The following is a 17,632-nucleotide window of genomic DNA, read 5'->3' on the forward strand; positions in this document are numbered from 1 at the left end:
GATGGCTTGCCATAGATCTGTACTGTATTATTGCATTTTTGTAATGCTCTTATATTTTGTAAGTCACCCTAGAATGAATAAATAAATAAATTAATAATAATAATAATAATAATAATAATAATAATAATAATAATAATAATAATAATAATAAAAATAATATTTCAACAATGAGACACTGCTTTAAATGCTGTATAACATATACAGTGTTCTGCTATGTTTTCTTTTATTGTGTGCTTCTAATTGTAATTAGTCAAACTCAAAACCTTAGCAGCTGTATTCTTCTATCAGTATTGTCTTGTTTTCAGAATGCAGACTTTTTAAAGTGTAATTCTTTGCTATTGAATTCTTTGCTATTGAGCACAAAGTGAACAATGCCATTAGAAGAACTTATTTATTTATACAGTATAGATGTATAGATTGATATAGATTCATAGAGTCGGGAAACAGATTATGAAAGTGCCTAACCTCCGTCTCACACTGACAGTTCAATCCTTTTGCTTTAACAAAATGCTGTGCCTGATTGCATGCCAGTAGGAAGAAGAAGAGAAAAAAACAACCACCCCATGGAAAATGTACATGTTTTCCATGAACATTGTTGACATGAACATTGACAGCTGAAAATGAAATCAAGCTTCAGTAACAACCTTGAGGGCAAGCATAGCTAATAGAACAGAGTGGAAGAGTTCAGAACAGCTGTAATCCACTGTTCGTCATTAGTCCAACAATTAAAACATAGTTTGTGAAACCAGATATCGCTAGTCTGACTAAGTATTAAGAAGGATTAGTAAGGAAAACCAGACTGCTGTATTGGAATTAAGCTGAGGACTCTCTAAGCATAAACTCTCTGCTGTTTTCTTGCTTTGTTTATTTTTTTCTTACCAGTTTCAATGTACTAACACTATACCAGATGGCTTGCCTTACATGTCACCTATAAGTTGTCATATTAAGTGTGTTTGATTCTGTGTTTGTCCTCCCTCAGTGTTGACACAAATGAATGATCTGGTAATTGAAATAATGGCAGTGTGATAAATAGTTATCGAGTGTGGTCATTCTTTAAGAAGGTTTTATTCCGGAGTCAGTCTGGTGCCAAAAGACTAACTCTGCCTCCTCTCCGCTCCCCTTCCTCCAGAGCTGCTCTTTCTCATCCCTGGCCCCTAAGTGGTGGAACGACCTTCCCACTGAAATCAAAACAGCAGAGTCCTTGACCTCCTTCCAGCGCTTACTCAAGACACATCTTTTCAGACAGTACTTGTAATTTAATCATTTACTCACCTGTAAGATAGCACTTCTACAATGTTTTATCATATTACTTGCCTTGCATTACTAGTACTCGTATTGTTATTTTGATTTCTGCTATGCTCCCTTTACCTTGGCCCTTGACTGTGACCTAACATCTTTTCAGCACTCATCAGCTCTTACAATCCAATGGTTTTAATGAGCTTGCCCGATGTTCCCTGCATCCCTGCTTCTCTCAGAAGCTGGCATTCTCTTTGCAACATGCAAAATGCACCATCAATTTATTTCTGGTAGGATTCTGTTGGGTCAAGAATAACATTGTGACTCGACTGTTTGGTTTCCCATACACACGTCTCTGTTTGCAGACAGCTAAGGTCTTGTCACAGAAGCTAAATGGCACAAAACTTTATCAAAACGTTTGGAGCTGGATGTGGTTCTGGTGAACAAGTAACTCAGTTTCCAACTACCTCAGCATTATGACAGGAGAACGTGTCCTGTAGGTGGTGACATTTATGTTAAGGCCAGGGGCGTCACTAGACCCTGTTTACAGGTCCGAACCTGTTGCGGGAAAAGTGAGTCTTGGAGGTTTCCTTTCCCTCGGAAACAAATAAGGATGGCGTAGTCGTAGGTGTTATGGGTTTATTAAGGCCCTTCCGCCCTTTGGGAGCCCCACCCCCGCTCCCCATCACATAAAAACCTCCTAAAGATAATACAACAAAATAATCCATTAGCCCCCCCTGCTCTTACACTGGAAAACAACACCATCAGCCCCCCGCTTTTACACCGGAAAACAACACCATCAGCGCCCTGCTTTTATACCGGAAAACAACACCAGCAGCCCCCCGCTTTTACAACAGAAAAAAACACTGTCAGCACCCCCTAACCACCACCCCCTCTGGCTTTTACACCAGAAAAAAATGCCGTCAGCACGGTGCCTAGCTCCCCTAAAACTTGAAGTCTAGAAACGTCCCTGGTTAAGGCAATGGCGCTGACTGCATGTGAACTTAGAAAATCCCATGACACTATTGGGAAGTGTTGGGCTGCCACCGTGGGTGCATTGGCTAAGCTCCAGTTCAGTCTGTCCAATTATTGCTGTACATCTGTGTTTAATGGACCAGAGCTAACTTGAATTGCTATGCACATTACTCATTGACATGTTGAAACTCCACCATGTTTGTACCTCGCCAGAGTAAGACTGGCAGTATATGAGGCTAAACACCACTTGGTTAACACGATTTAGGCAAGATGAATGTCCGCCATGCATAGCCTTTACATTATATTGAGGCACATGTGATATCAGCAGTTACAGAAAATACATTCTGTTGGCCGCAATACAAATGACCAGACACAAGGATATTGGCTCATTGTTCAATGGGAACATTACGTCCACAGATGAATGAAAGCTTGTGACTTGGCGCATGCTCAGCAGATGTACTGTTTTGTTTTCTATCACACTCTAGATAGAACTCTATTTTGCACTAGTTTTGGCTCATCTGTATTTGGGTGTATGCTTATTGAACTTTACACTTATTTACTGTACTAAGTAATGCTTTATGTTTCTTGTGGAAAAACCTTGTGATGTTTCTCGAGTAGGTCATCCTGGGTAAGTGTGTAAATAAACAATACTGTTGATAGCTGAGGCTGGTTTTAAAAGGAATGTCCACTTTAGATTAAACTATGTTCCATTTTATTAACCTCTGTTCAGGAAATGAAATACAAAATGACAAAAGGCGGAAAAACTTAATTAAACACTTTGTTCAGGGAATAATTGCAGAGGAAGTATGATCCTACGCAAGTTAAAGGTTTAGACTGTGTGGCTTGAATTACCAAGGTCTTTAGATTTCTTAATTCTCAGATTAACAAGGTTATGGATACCAAAGCAAATTCCAGATCTTTTATGTTGTACTTTCGAGAATCCGTATCATGAAACATGTCTGGTTTTAACCGTGCGGATGCAGATCTTCTGTTCATGCTATGGCAGATCGTAGCATGTCAAGGCATTGATGTGTTGCAAAGGGTGTGGTAGCAAGAACGTGTTTTCAAGATGCCGTGCAGTGCTCTGAACCATTCACAATTGCACCATATTAATAACAATGCATGGAATGGACTGAAGGGGTCATGTTATATGCAGAGGTGATATTTTGAAGGGTAACATTGTTCTTCCAAGCCACTTTTGTTTTGAATATGAAGACTTCTGCATTGATCAAAGCAATCAACGGGAGGGTTCAAGGAGAACAGTGTAAAAAAAAACAACCCGCCAGGGCCTGCTCACATTCTTGATCTCAATCCCATGCAATATCACTGGGATTAATTGGAATGGTAATTCATGTTACAAACGCTGTTCTTAACCAGGGCTGGTGAAAGAAGGTGGTCTTGTCTTCGTACAGTGTATTTTTGCCCATTTTGTAATTTCATCAGCTAATGTGAGAATAGCACCCCAACATCAAGGCCACTCTTGGAAGGAATAATATGAAATAAAATACAACTGATGTATGATTATTAATCCCACTTGTATCTGCCAGTAACACTCACTTTAGTGTGGAAATTAGAACTGACAAGTGCACTTTACTTATATTTTTATTTTTATATCAGCTGATAATAATTCCCCACTACCCCCACTACCCAGACCTCCTCAACACAATCATAGACTTTCGCACAATTCAATAAATCTGATGCATCAATAAATAAAATAATGCCCTTACACTTGGTCCTTTTATGAACGGTCCTCACTGTCCATTATCTGAAGCCAGGCATAGCCCACCGTATTCGGTCTCTGTTTGAAAGTCCACACAAATTATTTTGGAGTAACCTATCGCAAGAGCTTGGCCACAGTTGTTTTTAATGCATATATATTTTAGACACATGGTTTTGGTTGGTGTTTATTTAGCAACATGGTCAGACAATAAAAAAACATACAGAATAGAGCACAGTAGAGCAGAGCAAATCAGATGTGAACCTTTCAGCCCAGTTATATCCTAAAAATTGACTAGGTTTTGTAAACACTAATGAAAATATAGCTTAATAGTAGTAATAGTAGATGTTGAGGTTGCAACTGAGAAACCTAACACATTCAGTGTGAAGCCAATAAGAATAGCATTAAATTCTGGGACATGTGCAATTGGAACTGCAGTTTGCATCTATGAAGTAAATGGTCTGATGTATGGCTTCCGAGCAAGTCACAAACATGGAATAAGTCAAATCTGGCGTATGTTGTGTTCGTGCTTCTTTTTGTTTGGTTTCTGTCTCTACAAAACAAGCTGGTTTTGTACTTTTTTCACAGATGTCAATATACCCAGTCTTTCTGACTGTTCTTTCAGTGTCATAGAATAAAATTGCAATGTAATGAGCAAGCATTGCATTTCTTTGGTGAGACGATACAGTTACAGATAAAATGACAGTACTGTTCACGTCACTTGAAGCAGCTGTAATTCCCATCTGGGGACAAAGCTGTTTTGCACTTTGTATAAATACCCTTCCTTGCATGCTTCTCATGACTTTGTATATTGTTACAAAAAATATTTCTACTAAATGGGCTGCAGAAATATCTTTCCCCTGGCTGTGTTTTTAGAAGACAAGAAAGTAAATGGAAGGGAGAAAATAGTTTTCCTAAGTGATGCATGGAAAATAATTGTCTCATTAGTTCCTTAGGGGTTGATTTCAGTAAAAAATTTAGATCAGTGATGGGGATACAATTGGATCATCGTTGTTGCCCATATTCTTATGCTTGTTTGAGCTGTTAATTTAGCATTTGGTCCTGAGGAGTTATAGTTAAATACGTGACTCATTTATTGGTAACACTTTACAATAATGGGTATTAATTCCTCATGAATTCTGATAGTACAACATAGGAAAAACACATGAATACATGATGTAATTCTTGTGAACTCAGATGAAATTCATTTGTAATTCAATTATGTTAATTTGTAATGATTTAAAGGCTCTTATTCATATGGAATTCATTTGTAATAAATAAATTAGATCGTATATATATATATATATATATATATATATATATATATCATGTCTTCACACACTATCAGATTTCATGAGGAATTAATGCCCATTATTGTAAAGTGTTACCCATTTATTTTTGGATGTATAACTCCCCTCATTTAGATACTTGGAAACACCTATTTCAGTTTGCTATCAGCCTGCCTGTTAATATGACAGGAGAGACGTAGACAGTATACATGGGTTCTCCAAAATGAGCACTTTCTAGGCTATGCTTCTTTTCACACAGCAAGTCCATAGTGCAAACAGCATTAGTATTTTAGGGAGGACTAATGCAATCACAGACAACACCACAGGCTGGCAGGTGCCCTGTCAGCCCTAGATGTCAGTGTGGTTATGCATCCATCTTTTGTGTACAATGTGCCAAGGGGGATGTCTCAGCACAACGGAAAGGGAATGTTAGATGGGACATTTACAAATGTCCAACCTCTGCAGAGACAGCTACCTGCATCAGTCTTCACAGGATAGGCCCCCCAATTGTCCCAATTGTACAAATGTTTTGCCATCAATTTGGCAGTTCTGCTTAAAAACATTTAAAGTCACCCTTGAAGGCTACATTTTCCTGCAGGAGCACACAAGTACAGCCATCTGTAAACCAGCTAAAATGTTTTGAAGAAGGGGGAGGTGATGAGGGGGAAGTACACTTGCATTCCTTCTAGAATGGTGCGTTACATCAGCAAAACAGGACATGACACAACACTGGTTTAAACTCCAGCAGATAGGCCAGTTGCCACTGGGTGATTGACATGAAAGCATATCGCGGTGGATCTGACTAATTAAAACTCGACGGTGCTCTTAGCAAATAAAGCATGGCCACTGTTGCCTGATTGAGGGAAATTTGGGGGCAACGTGTTTACGAGAGGAAATCTTGGGGGATCTTTTTTTTTTAACCGTGGGTGAATGTTTGCACCCCTTTCACTGTTGAGACATAGGTGCCCCCCCCCTGGACCTCACATCACCAGCACCCCCAATCCCCCCCCCCACCCACCGCCCCCGAGCAGACCAACACCACACACACCCCTCGTACTTCACTTTGTTGCAAATTTTGGTAGGACCAGTTAGGGGGGAAATTACGGAGAGGACCTGGCAACACTTTTTTTCAGTCGTTGTCTGACTTGTCGATCAGTCATACATAACAGCTAGTGAGTGAAACGTGATAACGTTTTCTGAGGAAACACTGCACTTTTTCTTGTTGATCTTCGCAAATCTTTCCTGGCAGCGAATTGGAGTGCCAAGGCAAATAGTCATCACTTGCGTGCAACTTGGGAACATATTTGTCCGATTTAAAGTTCTCGCACCAAAGCTGAAATGACACAGTGATCTGTACGTGTGCAGCGCTCTGCTGGTTTTGAATCATAATAATTCCCTTGCACGTTGGAATGATAAAAATAGGGTGTCGGGCGTGTGTATATATATATATATATATATATATATATATATATATATATATATATATATATATAAAGGTAGTTAGAATGGGTGTGTAGTTCAAATTTCCAATATGAAGCTAAAGAAAACAATGCGTTGTATGGGTTGCGGCATGAAATGTCCTCCAAAAAAAACAGCAGCAGCAGAACAGACACCTATACACGCATATTAAATAGACTCCTGCTTTAAAGTTTGGAGGCCAGTGTGGACAGGCATCTGGCCCAATACTGGAGCCCCAGTGGGCAATGTAAGGCACTCAGACAGCCGCAACAGATACGCCTGGGAGCTTTTTCTTTTACTGATCACAGTATTGGATTCGAAATTGTCCAAATGTCCAGACAGAATATTTATGTATTTATTTATTTATTGCTATTTGTTGACTGGAGATTTGCTGCCGTTCTGTTTCTGATGCATCAGAACAAGAAAAAACTTCCGAATATAAATACACGTTTATAATAATAATAATAATAGCCTAATAATATTAACAACAATTCATAGAGTCGCTCACAAAATAACTTTTGTCTGAGATTTGCTCAAGACTAGAGGCTTAACGTCCCCTCTTTGGACAATGTACAGCCTGTGCCTTTAAGGAGCCGAGCGCTGCTCCGGAGACGCGTCTCTGCTCCGCAGGTGCCGGGCGGGCGGCCGGGCGGGCGGGCGGCCGGGCGTGGGGCGGGACAGGCGGGACAGGCGGGACAGGCGGGTGGCCGCGGAGAGCAGGATGCTTCACTGGCTGGAGCTGCGCCGCTGCGGAGCACGTTTTGAAGAAGCAGAGCGCAATCCTGTGCATTTACTCACACAGCACGACTACTCGCAGTATTATTGCACCTGTCTACTGAGACACGCATGTTCCAGTTTTTCTTACTTTAGTCCAAGACTCGGATCCGTCTTGACTTGCTTTTATACGGGATACTGCTGACATCATTTGAATACAATGAAAGAACTGGATTCACATTAAGGTAAGAAAAAGGGACAGATTTACACCAGGATTTTATTGTAAATGAAGAAACCAACCCCAGCAGGGTCACACACTGTAGGGAAGCTGCACACATGGGGCCCCGGGTCGCTCAGTACTGATCATCAGACATTTAACGACGTGTGTTTTCATTGTAAATAATACACATAAAGTGACGTTGAAATTTAAATCCTGTCCATTTAATAAATACTGAAATGCATTTATTCTTCTTAGGCTTTCATTTGTGACATTTTAGTCGTTGAGTTATTGTACTTTTGTACTGCAACGAGATAGGCTTGCATTTGAAAATTACATAAAATATATACAGATTCTAAACAGTTAGAAAACTGCATGCAAATTATATGCTTCTTGTGCGCAATTTAAAGCGTTATTTCTTCTCCCAATGACTTTAGTTCCTTTAAGTGTAAAACTGGGATTTCAGTGGAACTTGCCAACTAAATGAACACCGTAATACTTTTGTATCAAGTACCCTTACTACACCCATTCACAACCTTAAAATAAATACATTAAATAATGGAAAGACGCAACATTTGTTTTTTCATGGGTTTCTTCTAAAAAAGTCAGGCCGATTAAAAAATGCCTGCATTGGTCTCCCATGTGCGTAATATTGAACCTTATATTATATAGCATTTCGCAGTACTGTACTTCTGTGTGGTTGGATCCCTGTTGAATATTATAGCCAGTGAACACACATTTAGCAATAGATCAGTTGAAAGAAACAGATAATAGAAAATAGATCAACTGTCAGACTGTTATAAACAATGTTATTACTTGTGCGATGCTGTAATTTGCATGATTACTTTTTGCATTACTGTCCTCTTTTGCTCGCCGAAAGTGTGAAACTATTAGTATATTTCCGAGTAAGACACCCTTCCTACAATTGTTACAATATATCATTTTTTCCCCCCAAGTACATTGAACCAACGACACACCGCTCCGCTCCAGAGTGCAGAGACTTCACAGTTTTTACTATTTGGGGCTGAAAGAGCGTCACAGTTACAACGCTGACCTCCTTGGTAACTTTTTAATTGTATTGTCTCCACAATGCACCAAAGTAGATTCAATTCAGGCCACGACCAGCAGAAATTAAGTTGAATTTGTTAACACGCCATGTGGCTGTGAGGTCCTTATCGGTTGCCTAATGATGCATTTAATTAATCATGCCTAGTAAATACATGGCATTTCACCAGTCACTCCAGGATCTATAAAATCCTGTTTTGTGGCTATTATTTAGTACCGTTACATTGATATGTATTATAGAAATCTGTAATGTAAGTGCAGTGATCTGCATCGCTTCCAAACCTCTGTCTTCACATCTATCCTATGATCTTGGTTCACCTTAAGAAAACAGCCAAAACACCTTGTCAACGCTGGTTCATTAATTCCGTTTGTTCATTGATGTATCATGCAAACACACAACAGAACTGTCAAACCCAACCGCTGACGCACATTAGGTGTTCAGTTAGAGGTGGACTGGTTTCCCACAGCTGTTCCCAGGCAGATATTTGATGACAGCTCAGGCCATCATGCCTTACCCTAAAACCTATAGCAGTATATCCTCCAGTTAAGTTATATAATGAATGCACTTTGTATTTAAGCTTCCCACTTCTTGCCTGTACAGATGTCCCTCCACCTAATGTCCTCTATTGTACAATGAATAAAGAAGTGAAGATGGGTAGATTCCTTAATTTGGAAAATTAGCTTGTTTTAACATGGTGTGCACTGTGTGCCACTGAACAAATGTCAAAGGTGGAAAATAATTTCAGAATGAAAAGAAGTCAGAATTATGGTGTTTCCTTTTTAAGAGTGCGAAAAAAAATCTGTCATTAGATTTTAACTTCCTAGTATGTTATATATATATATATATATATATATATATATATATATATATATATATGTGTGTGTGTGTGTATGTGTGTGTGTTAAGAATTAATCTACAATGATATCTGTTTTCCATTATTGTCATTTTTATTTTTATTAACCCCTCCCCTTAGTGGCAACTTCCCTGTTGCGTTGTCTGTTGAATTGAGATTTGATACAGAGGAGGCACCCAGAAGTTTTTGATAGATTGATTCATACACCTGAAAAAGCCATCAGTCAAAACGTCCATTCTGTCATTTATTTTATCACGAACATACCAGCCAAATATTAGACTTGGCAAGATTGACATGCCTACCTTTCAGGACCGTTTTAATCAGTTCTCTGAAGGAAAGTGTGCATGTACAGTAGAATGATTGATTTACATTAAAAGTTAATATGCAACACAGGTACAAAATAGTTTATTAGTAAATACAGTGGTTAGTTCTTCATGACCGTGTACACTGGCTTGAGGATCTTGAGTTAATCTTTCAATTGGCAATGAGTCAAGAGTTTCTTTTGTTTTCTGGGGATAATGTGGACTTGTCATGTTGTAGTGCCAGAATTGAATAACCTGGATAAACTTTAAGCAGGCAAGGTTGTTTAATTAGTTTGTATCGAGTCCTCTTTAAGCAAAGCAGATACTGTTTTAATACGGTTGTACTTTTGTTATATAATGTTTGTTCATGTGTTTTGTCTTTTAATGTGAAATAATTAGATTTTGGCTTGCATTGCACTGTTTTTTTCTCTATTTGGTATAATTTATTTGGACTAGTAAATGCTTTTGACATTGACTGTATTTCTTTCCTGGTGTACTTTGCAGGAATTTTCAAAGCAATGCCTGCCAACCAAGTGTTTTTTTTTTTTTTTTTTCTTAACTTGGATATTCATCTTGGAGATTTAAATAGCAATACTGATGAGAGGTCAAGATAGCTGTTATTTAAGATGGTTAGAAATGTACTTCCTGTCTGACCGAATACTTTTTTGATCGTAATAGCCTATGAGAGAGACAGTGTTCCAAACAATATTAACACACTGTGTAGTAAACGAGTTAAAATATGACATTAGCATGAAGCTGATTTGTTGCTGCTGTCAACAAAATTCTCAAATGTGTCATGACAATTGATGTGAGTCTTTTGGCTAATTTAGTATTGCGCTGACACTTAAGTTATGGTGCTGTTTCGAGAAGACAGGGCTAAAGAGTGATAGGATGTGATCGGTCTGTACGGTAATCTCCCTGCACCCTCATCTATTTGACAGTCTGAGATTCTGATGTAAGGGCACTTGACTGCCTTCCACTGTTGAATCCTCACATTTACTTATGGCAGAATAACTGGTCCTCAAAACTTGATCGCATTTGACGTTAAGCAATAAAGGTGTACACATCCCTTTAATAATACACACTTCTAAAATCAATACCTTTACTTGGTTTCCTTTTTTTCTACAGCTACACCTTTGGTTGTAATTTATCTTATTTGCATATTTTAACTGATTTCATTATTGTGATGGTCAGTTTTGCTACAGTGGTTACAGTAGGTTACTAACAAACCTTCAGGTGTTTCAAGCTGCAGACTATTGTGTATAAACAAACCACAAGTGAGAAAATGTACATAGAATAATGGTGTTGGGTTAAAATATAATTATTTGTATGTTCCCCTCCCGTTTGTTCATTATTTGCATAAGAAGCTGAAGTGGGTCAAACCTCTTCGCGATGGGTTTCTATCCCAGTGAAAAACAACATAAGTTTGGATCAGAAGATAATTGATTGAGAGCTCCAGCTTGTGTACTGTGTGCATACAGTAGTTTATTTGCCCTGTGACCCTTTCTTAAACTGAGGTCAGGGACCCTAGTTAAATATTTTCTGTTTTCAAAGAGGTACTTGAGGTGCTTGTTTCTGCTGCGACAGCCATGGCTTTGCTGCCAGTGAAGCCCTGGGTTACCCTTTTAAATACACACTATATCACGCACATGACATTCTGACGATCATATTACAAGCTGCTGCAAAGCCATATTATGTAAGAGGCAAGGCTTTCCCTTCTGGTTGCTTTCTTTTCCTTTCTTTTAATTGGTCTGGCCTGCGATCCCCTGTGAAAAAGACAGTGTGAACAGACTCTTATGCATCCCGGAAAGTGTTGATCCATTCACTTCAGACCTCTAAATCTGGGCCAAGGTGAAGAAATGCAGCTTTCCACAAAGTCTGTCTTTCATCGGGTGGGACTGGACAGGGCAGTTATTATTAGTGACGTGTCGCTTTGAGCCTCAGCTGCTGCGACGCATCCTTTCACATCTTGCTTTTGTTTCTTGGAAATATACGTTCGCAAAGCCCGGAAATAACAACAGCATGATGTGTTTGCCGATAGCATCACCGAGGACTGGAACGTGTCACCTCCTCAAATTGCAATTTGGCGATTTGTAATAGGGGGAAGATGATTCCTGGCAAAGCTGAGATTTATTGATCGCTTTTGAATGAGCTTGGTTGGGCAGCTCCTGTATTTTTTCAACCCATTTTGCCCGCTGATATTAACCAATAATGTGGCAGGTTTCGACAGTCCAAAGAAGCAGCTTTATTTTAATACTCTTATTTAACTAAAGCTCTATCCAGGGATAGACATTGTACTCCAAGTGTGCAGCAGCTTGAGCCTTGTTGGAATTTTATAGCACGCATGGTTTTATAGGAGTAATTGTTTGAGTTAACTTGTCTGAGCATTTTGACTACTTAAAGTAATATCCCCACGAAGACATCTCTATTGAGAACACATAAGACATGAATACATTGTCCATTTACTGTTGTGGGCGGCTTGGAGGTTTCTAGCTTGGTTGTCCATCCATACCTGTAGAGCAGTGGTGTGTCTACAGCAAAAAAAACATGACAGTAGCTATCTATCTTCCAAATGTCCCCAAAACTGAAGTTAACAAATTGCAATGTAAAAGATGAGTCAGTCCAATAGCAAGGTTCAGCTATGTGCAGTCTAGTTAAGCGGGCTGTATTCTGAATTCATCATAGTGGGGGGAAAATTATCAACAATACATCTCTAGAAGGGTATATACAATTCTCTGCTTTAAGCTCTGAAGAGTGTCTTTAGTGGCCCTTAACTACCCAATCCAACTACTTCTTGTCTTCATTCAGCCAATTGAACTGCTTTTTCCAGGTCTGAGAGTGTTGGTGATTTCAAGAGAGTTGGGGAAACCTGCTGGACTATGGCCCTCCAAGACCAGCTGCTTTAAACTGATGACCCTTGGGTGTAATTTTTTGGGGAGCTGTCCCTCTTTTGCAGTCCCAACTTAAATGTAGTCAGATATGTAACTTGTTAGTGTGTGTGGCTGGAAAGCTGAAAGGGTCTTAAACAAGGACTACAAAAAAAACAAAAAAACACAGGATGTTGGAAAGAGTATGCAATCTCATTAATTATAACAGAATTTTTAAAACCAAACCCTCATCAACAAAAGATGAACAACAGATCAATCGCCTACGATTGGAGCCACATGTAATGCATCAGAAAGAAAAAGGGGAAAATAAACGAGCATTAACTGAAACAAACTGAGACAAGAATGCTCTCTTGTGAAAGCCTCCTCCTAATAGCATTACACTTCTGATGCATATCTATTTAGTGCTGAAAAGGCACTGCAAATAAGACGAGTCTTGAGAGCACGTGTACCTTGCATTGTTGATTAATTATTCTCGCCCTAATAATTCTGTTGCTGTCATTTGAATTAACAAGGAAAGGCTTGAGGTTCCTTCTGCAAATAACAAATCAGAACACTTGCAATTCTGAAGTCATCCTGCTAGTACTTGTGAAAAAGACCCCGGTGTGCTTGAGGAGAAAAGCAAAGGTACAACACTGGAGACTCAAGTGGCCATGGCATTTTGTGGCTAGGGTCCCAATCACTCCTGTTTCTTGTTTGCAGAATCAGAATAGATTAACCTTGTTCCAAAACGTCATTCTGCAGCCTTTTCTCTTACGATCAACCCCCCCAACATGCTTGAATTTAGGTCACCACACCCTCCTTTTCTTTTATTTTTTGTCTCAATCTGAATCATCTTTTCTTTGCCTCCTGCTTTCCAAAATACCCAATCTGAGCACGCAAATACAAGGACTCAATTAACCGTAACCAACTTTTGTTGTGTGGAATTTGTATAAGAGTTGGAGAACGTGCCCACCTTGTGGGAAAAAAAGTATAGCATAATAAGAGGCCTTTCTGAAAAATGACTACACCTTCCTGTTGCTGAAATGGAGGAAGGGGGTACTTTTGATCTTTCTGTTGTTGAAGTGCACAAGCGAACAGACAATCCCTTCAGCTTGTGTCCTGTATATATTGCAAATCTGTCACAACATGTTTCCTACCTTTTTAAAGATTAATCTGTTGGCATTTCTTTGTTATGCAAAGGCAGTTCAAAAGAACAGTGGTTGAGTAGGTTTGCTTAATTGTGGTTTTGATATAGAGTGGCATTTTGTTATCAAAGTACTTCTAATTGTATTGACCTATTCTAAGCAATGTGCGCCAACCTTTCCAATGTTATGGGTGTCCTCAATCAATAGCTGAAGATCATCATAATTCCAATAATTGCTTCAGTTAAGTGACTGAGATGTAGTTTGTAATGAAAACTGGAAGGCCCAAGACCAGGATCACTTACAATCAAGTCAAATTAGGGTAACATTTTGACAAAATTAGACAAATTAAAGTTTTATTTAGGGATGCTGATGAATATAGGAGTGTATAACTTATTCATTTTGGTTATCTGGATAGCATTATTTTGAGTAATTTTGCATTTTTGTTCATTACAATTTAAGTGATCAAATTAGGGTTACATTTTGGTCTAGGCTAGGATTAGGGTTCGACTTAAGTAAACTAGGGGTAGATTTGAATGGGCCTAGCTTGAAATGTAGGTGTTGGTTAGGGTTGGGGTTCAGGTTGTATGGCCTTAAAATGGGGCAGATATATCAATATAATAACTGGTAATGCTAGTGAAAAGTCTCTTCTTCAATGCAATGCACAGTCCAGCATGAATGTCATGTAGGGCAGTGGTCCTCAAAGTGTGGTCCCTGGATGACCAGTGGTCCCTGATGGTCTTCCAGGTTGTCCCCAGGCTGATGCAAATGCAGGTTGCATGTTTATACCTTTTGTTTCAAACATGCATTCCTATTTTACTTATATTACATTTTAAATGAAGTTAGGTAAACTACCCTGATAAAATTAAAGTAACATTTCACTTTTTAATAATTTGTTTAATGTAACCTTAATGTATTAATTATAGTCTATTTGTTTGAAATGCATCCTGTATATCTTTTCTGCTGAAGTTCTCGCTGTACCCTATTATAACGCGACTCATTACATTGTCCTGGCAGATGGGACTCAACAGTAAAAAGGGATAGTAAAAACGTTTAAAAACAAATGACAGCAGGTGTTCATACAGTGATGACACCTGCAGTTTTCTTTAACATTTCAATTATCGTGCTCTGGTGGTGTTGGCAGTTTCTTTGAAACACAATTCTTGGCAGATCCCTGTAATGTCACAGTACGTGTGGTGCAACAATACAGCTCTCATCAGGAGTACATAAAATGGAACTAGTGATTAAATAATCAAGAAAGCAGTGTCCTGGGAGCAAGTATGTGCCAACATCAGACTTGGCAGAAAATGTTAATAGTACAATTGCAAAGCATGGCACACAATGGTCTGATGCAGTGTGAGTCTCTCTCTGTATTGGTAATGAAAACTTGATGTACCTGCTGTCTATCTTTAGAGGCTGACATCATATAGAAAGCAGTTTCTTGGATCATGTTAACAGGTGTTTAAGAAACATATTACAATTAGTCCTCACTAATTTTGGATGATTGTCAGTTTGACAAACTCACTGATGTAGTTTTAAAATTTTCCCTCCTACATTTTTTTTAATTAAACAAATCAATGGTGACTTTGTAGGATCTGCAATAGGTTCAACAGAAATCCTACATTGCCATTGTATTAAAAGGGCACATTTTTGAACTTGACATGTTAAATCCAGAAATGTTTTGTAACCATGAAAGTATAACTAGGGAGTGTGTGTCACCCCCTTAGTCAACATGTTAAAACTAACCCCAAAGAAGCTAAAGTAGAATACATTTGGGACCTGTTTTTAAAAAGTCAATGTTCTGACGCACACCGGAACACTTATGCTTCCTTACTCTTTAATCATATATGATTGTGTCTGTATCTCTTTGTGAATCCTAGATACCGCTTGAGTCTCCTATGTCCCTTCCTATAAATGAATATGTGGTAGCAGATTAGTGCTCAAGATTCTTTTTATAATACATATTATAATTCTAGCTTGCTGAGCTCATGTTTGCCTTGCAGTGCTATTTTGTGTCCCTAGATGTATTTATTTTTGTTTCTCCTTTGTTTAAGATTTAATTCAAGTATGCTAATGCACACAGGACAGCGTATAAACTATTAGAAACTGACTTCAGATTCTAACCGACTTTGGCAGGGAAGAGAAGGGTAGAATCTTTTTGAATTTTGCATAGAAACATGATATCTGCTTTATCTTTTAGAATTATGAAACACTCGGATACGCTCTTGTCTTTAAAGGAAGTGGGTGATTTTGATGTGGTGTTTCAGTGCTCCAAATGATAGGAGCCTCTCACCTCTCTGATCAATGCCTTTTTAATTTGTTGACATTTTCTCCATGCCCTTACTGGGGGTCAGGTGACATTGATTGCTCAGCTGTTCCTATTTTTTACTTGTTGTTGGTTATGCTGATGCGGCCAATTTCACTACCCTTCATGCTTAATTTAATATCCTGGGTAATCTGTTTACTAGCAGATAACTCTTTGGGTCGCATGTGGCTTCAACCGACCATCTTGACTATATAGGCATAGCAATTTCAAAGCATTTCAGGGTTTTCCAGCTGCAGGCCTTTAAAAAGCAAAGGCCCTAGTACTGATCCCTGTGGAACTCCACTAACAACCTCACTCCAGTTAGAAGGAATTCCTCTAATCGACACCCTCTGTTTCCTATACATCAACCAGTTCATAATCCATCTACTTACATTACCCTGAATGCCTACAGCTTCCAATTTGAGGATCAGTCTTTGGTGTGGAACCTTATCAAAAGCTTTTTAAAAATCTAAGTATATCATATCATATGCTTTCACATGATCTACAGCTGCAGTTGCATGTTCAAAAAATTCTAATAAATTAGTAAGACATGATCTGCCTCGTCTAAATCCATGTTGACTATCTCCAAGAATATGGTTTTCATTAAGATGCTCCTCTATTTTCTGTCTAATAATTTTTTCCAACATTTTACAGGTGATGCAGATGAGACTGATTGGTCTGTAATTTCCTGGCTCAGTTTTGTCCCCTTTCTTGTGGATTGGTATGACATTTGCTGTCTTCCAGTCAGTTGGCTCATCCCCTGTTCTAAGTGTCATTTGGAATAATCGAGTTAGCGGCCTATAAATAATTTCCCTCATTTCTTTAAGTACTGTTGGAAATATCCCATCTGGCCCAGATGATTTGTTTGTTTTTAATTTTGCTAGTCCTTTTAGTACCTCCTCCTCATTTAGCTTGATCTGTCTTAGGGTTTGACTGGACTGATTGTTAACCTGTGGCATGTTCTCTATTTTTTCTTTTGTGAAAACCTCTGTGAAATACTCATTTAGAACATTTGCCAAATCTTGTTCATTTTCCACAATACTTCAATTTTTGCGCTTTATGTGTTTCACTTCCTTCTGTATTGACCTCTTGCTGTTGTAGTATTGAAAAAAGCTCTTTGCATTTGCATTAGTTTTAGCTCCAAGAGCTATGTTTCTTTCTATTTCCCTATTTGCTTTCCTGATCCCTTTCTTAAGATCTCTTTGCAGTTTAACATATTCTTTGTATTTTGTTTCGTCTGTATCCCTTTTGTATGCGGTATACAACATTTTGGTTGGTTTCCTGACAAATTGAGTTAGAAAGCAGGCATTAACCATTTCTATTTCTGCTTCTGTAGTCCCAACTGGGCTTTCCCAGTCTATGAGAAATTGAAATCCCACATTATAACAGCCACATCCTTGCTACATGCAGTCCTGATTACACTGTACAATGCAATTATTACAGTTTATATCAGAAATAGCCATATATATTCCATAATTCTGAGTCTTTTAC

The 17,632-nt window shown here is 38.6% G+C and overlaps 1 protein-coding gene across 1 annotated transcript in view; it reads left to right on the forward strand.

Annotated features, from left to right (window-relative positions):
• Positions 1-7,410: 7,410 nt before the first annotated feature.
• Positions 7,411-17,632, forward strand: part of gipr (gastric inhibitory polypeptide receptor) — a 55,433-nt gene continuing 45,211 nt past the window's right edge. Inside the window, exon 1 of the mRNA XM_066703929.1 lies at positions 7,411-7,634. The gene's annotated coding sequence lies outside the window, so the exon portion shown is untranslated. The remainder of the gene's footprint in view (positions 7,635-17,632) is intronic.

Source organism: Amia ocellicauda, chromosome 5, assembly GCF_036373705.1.
Source record: "Amia ocellicauda isolate fAmiCal2 chromosome 5, fAmiCal2.hap1, whole genome shotgun sequence".
NCBI classification, from domain to species: Eukaryota; Metazoa; Chordata; class Actinopteri; order Amiiformes; family Amiidae; genus Amia; species Amia ocellicauda.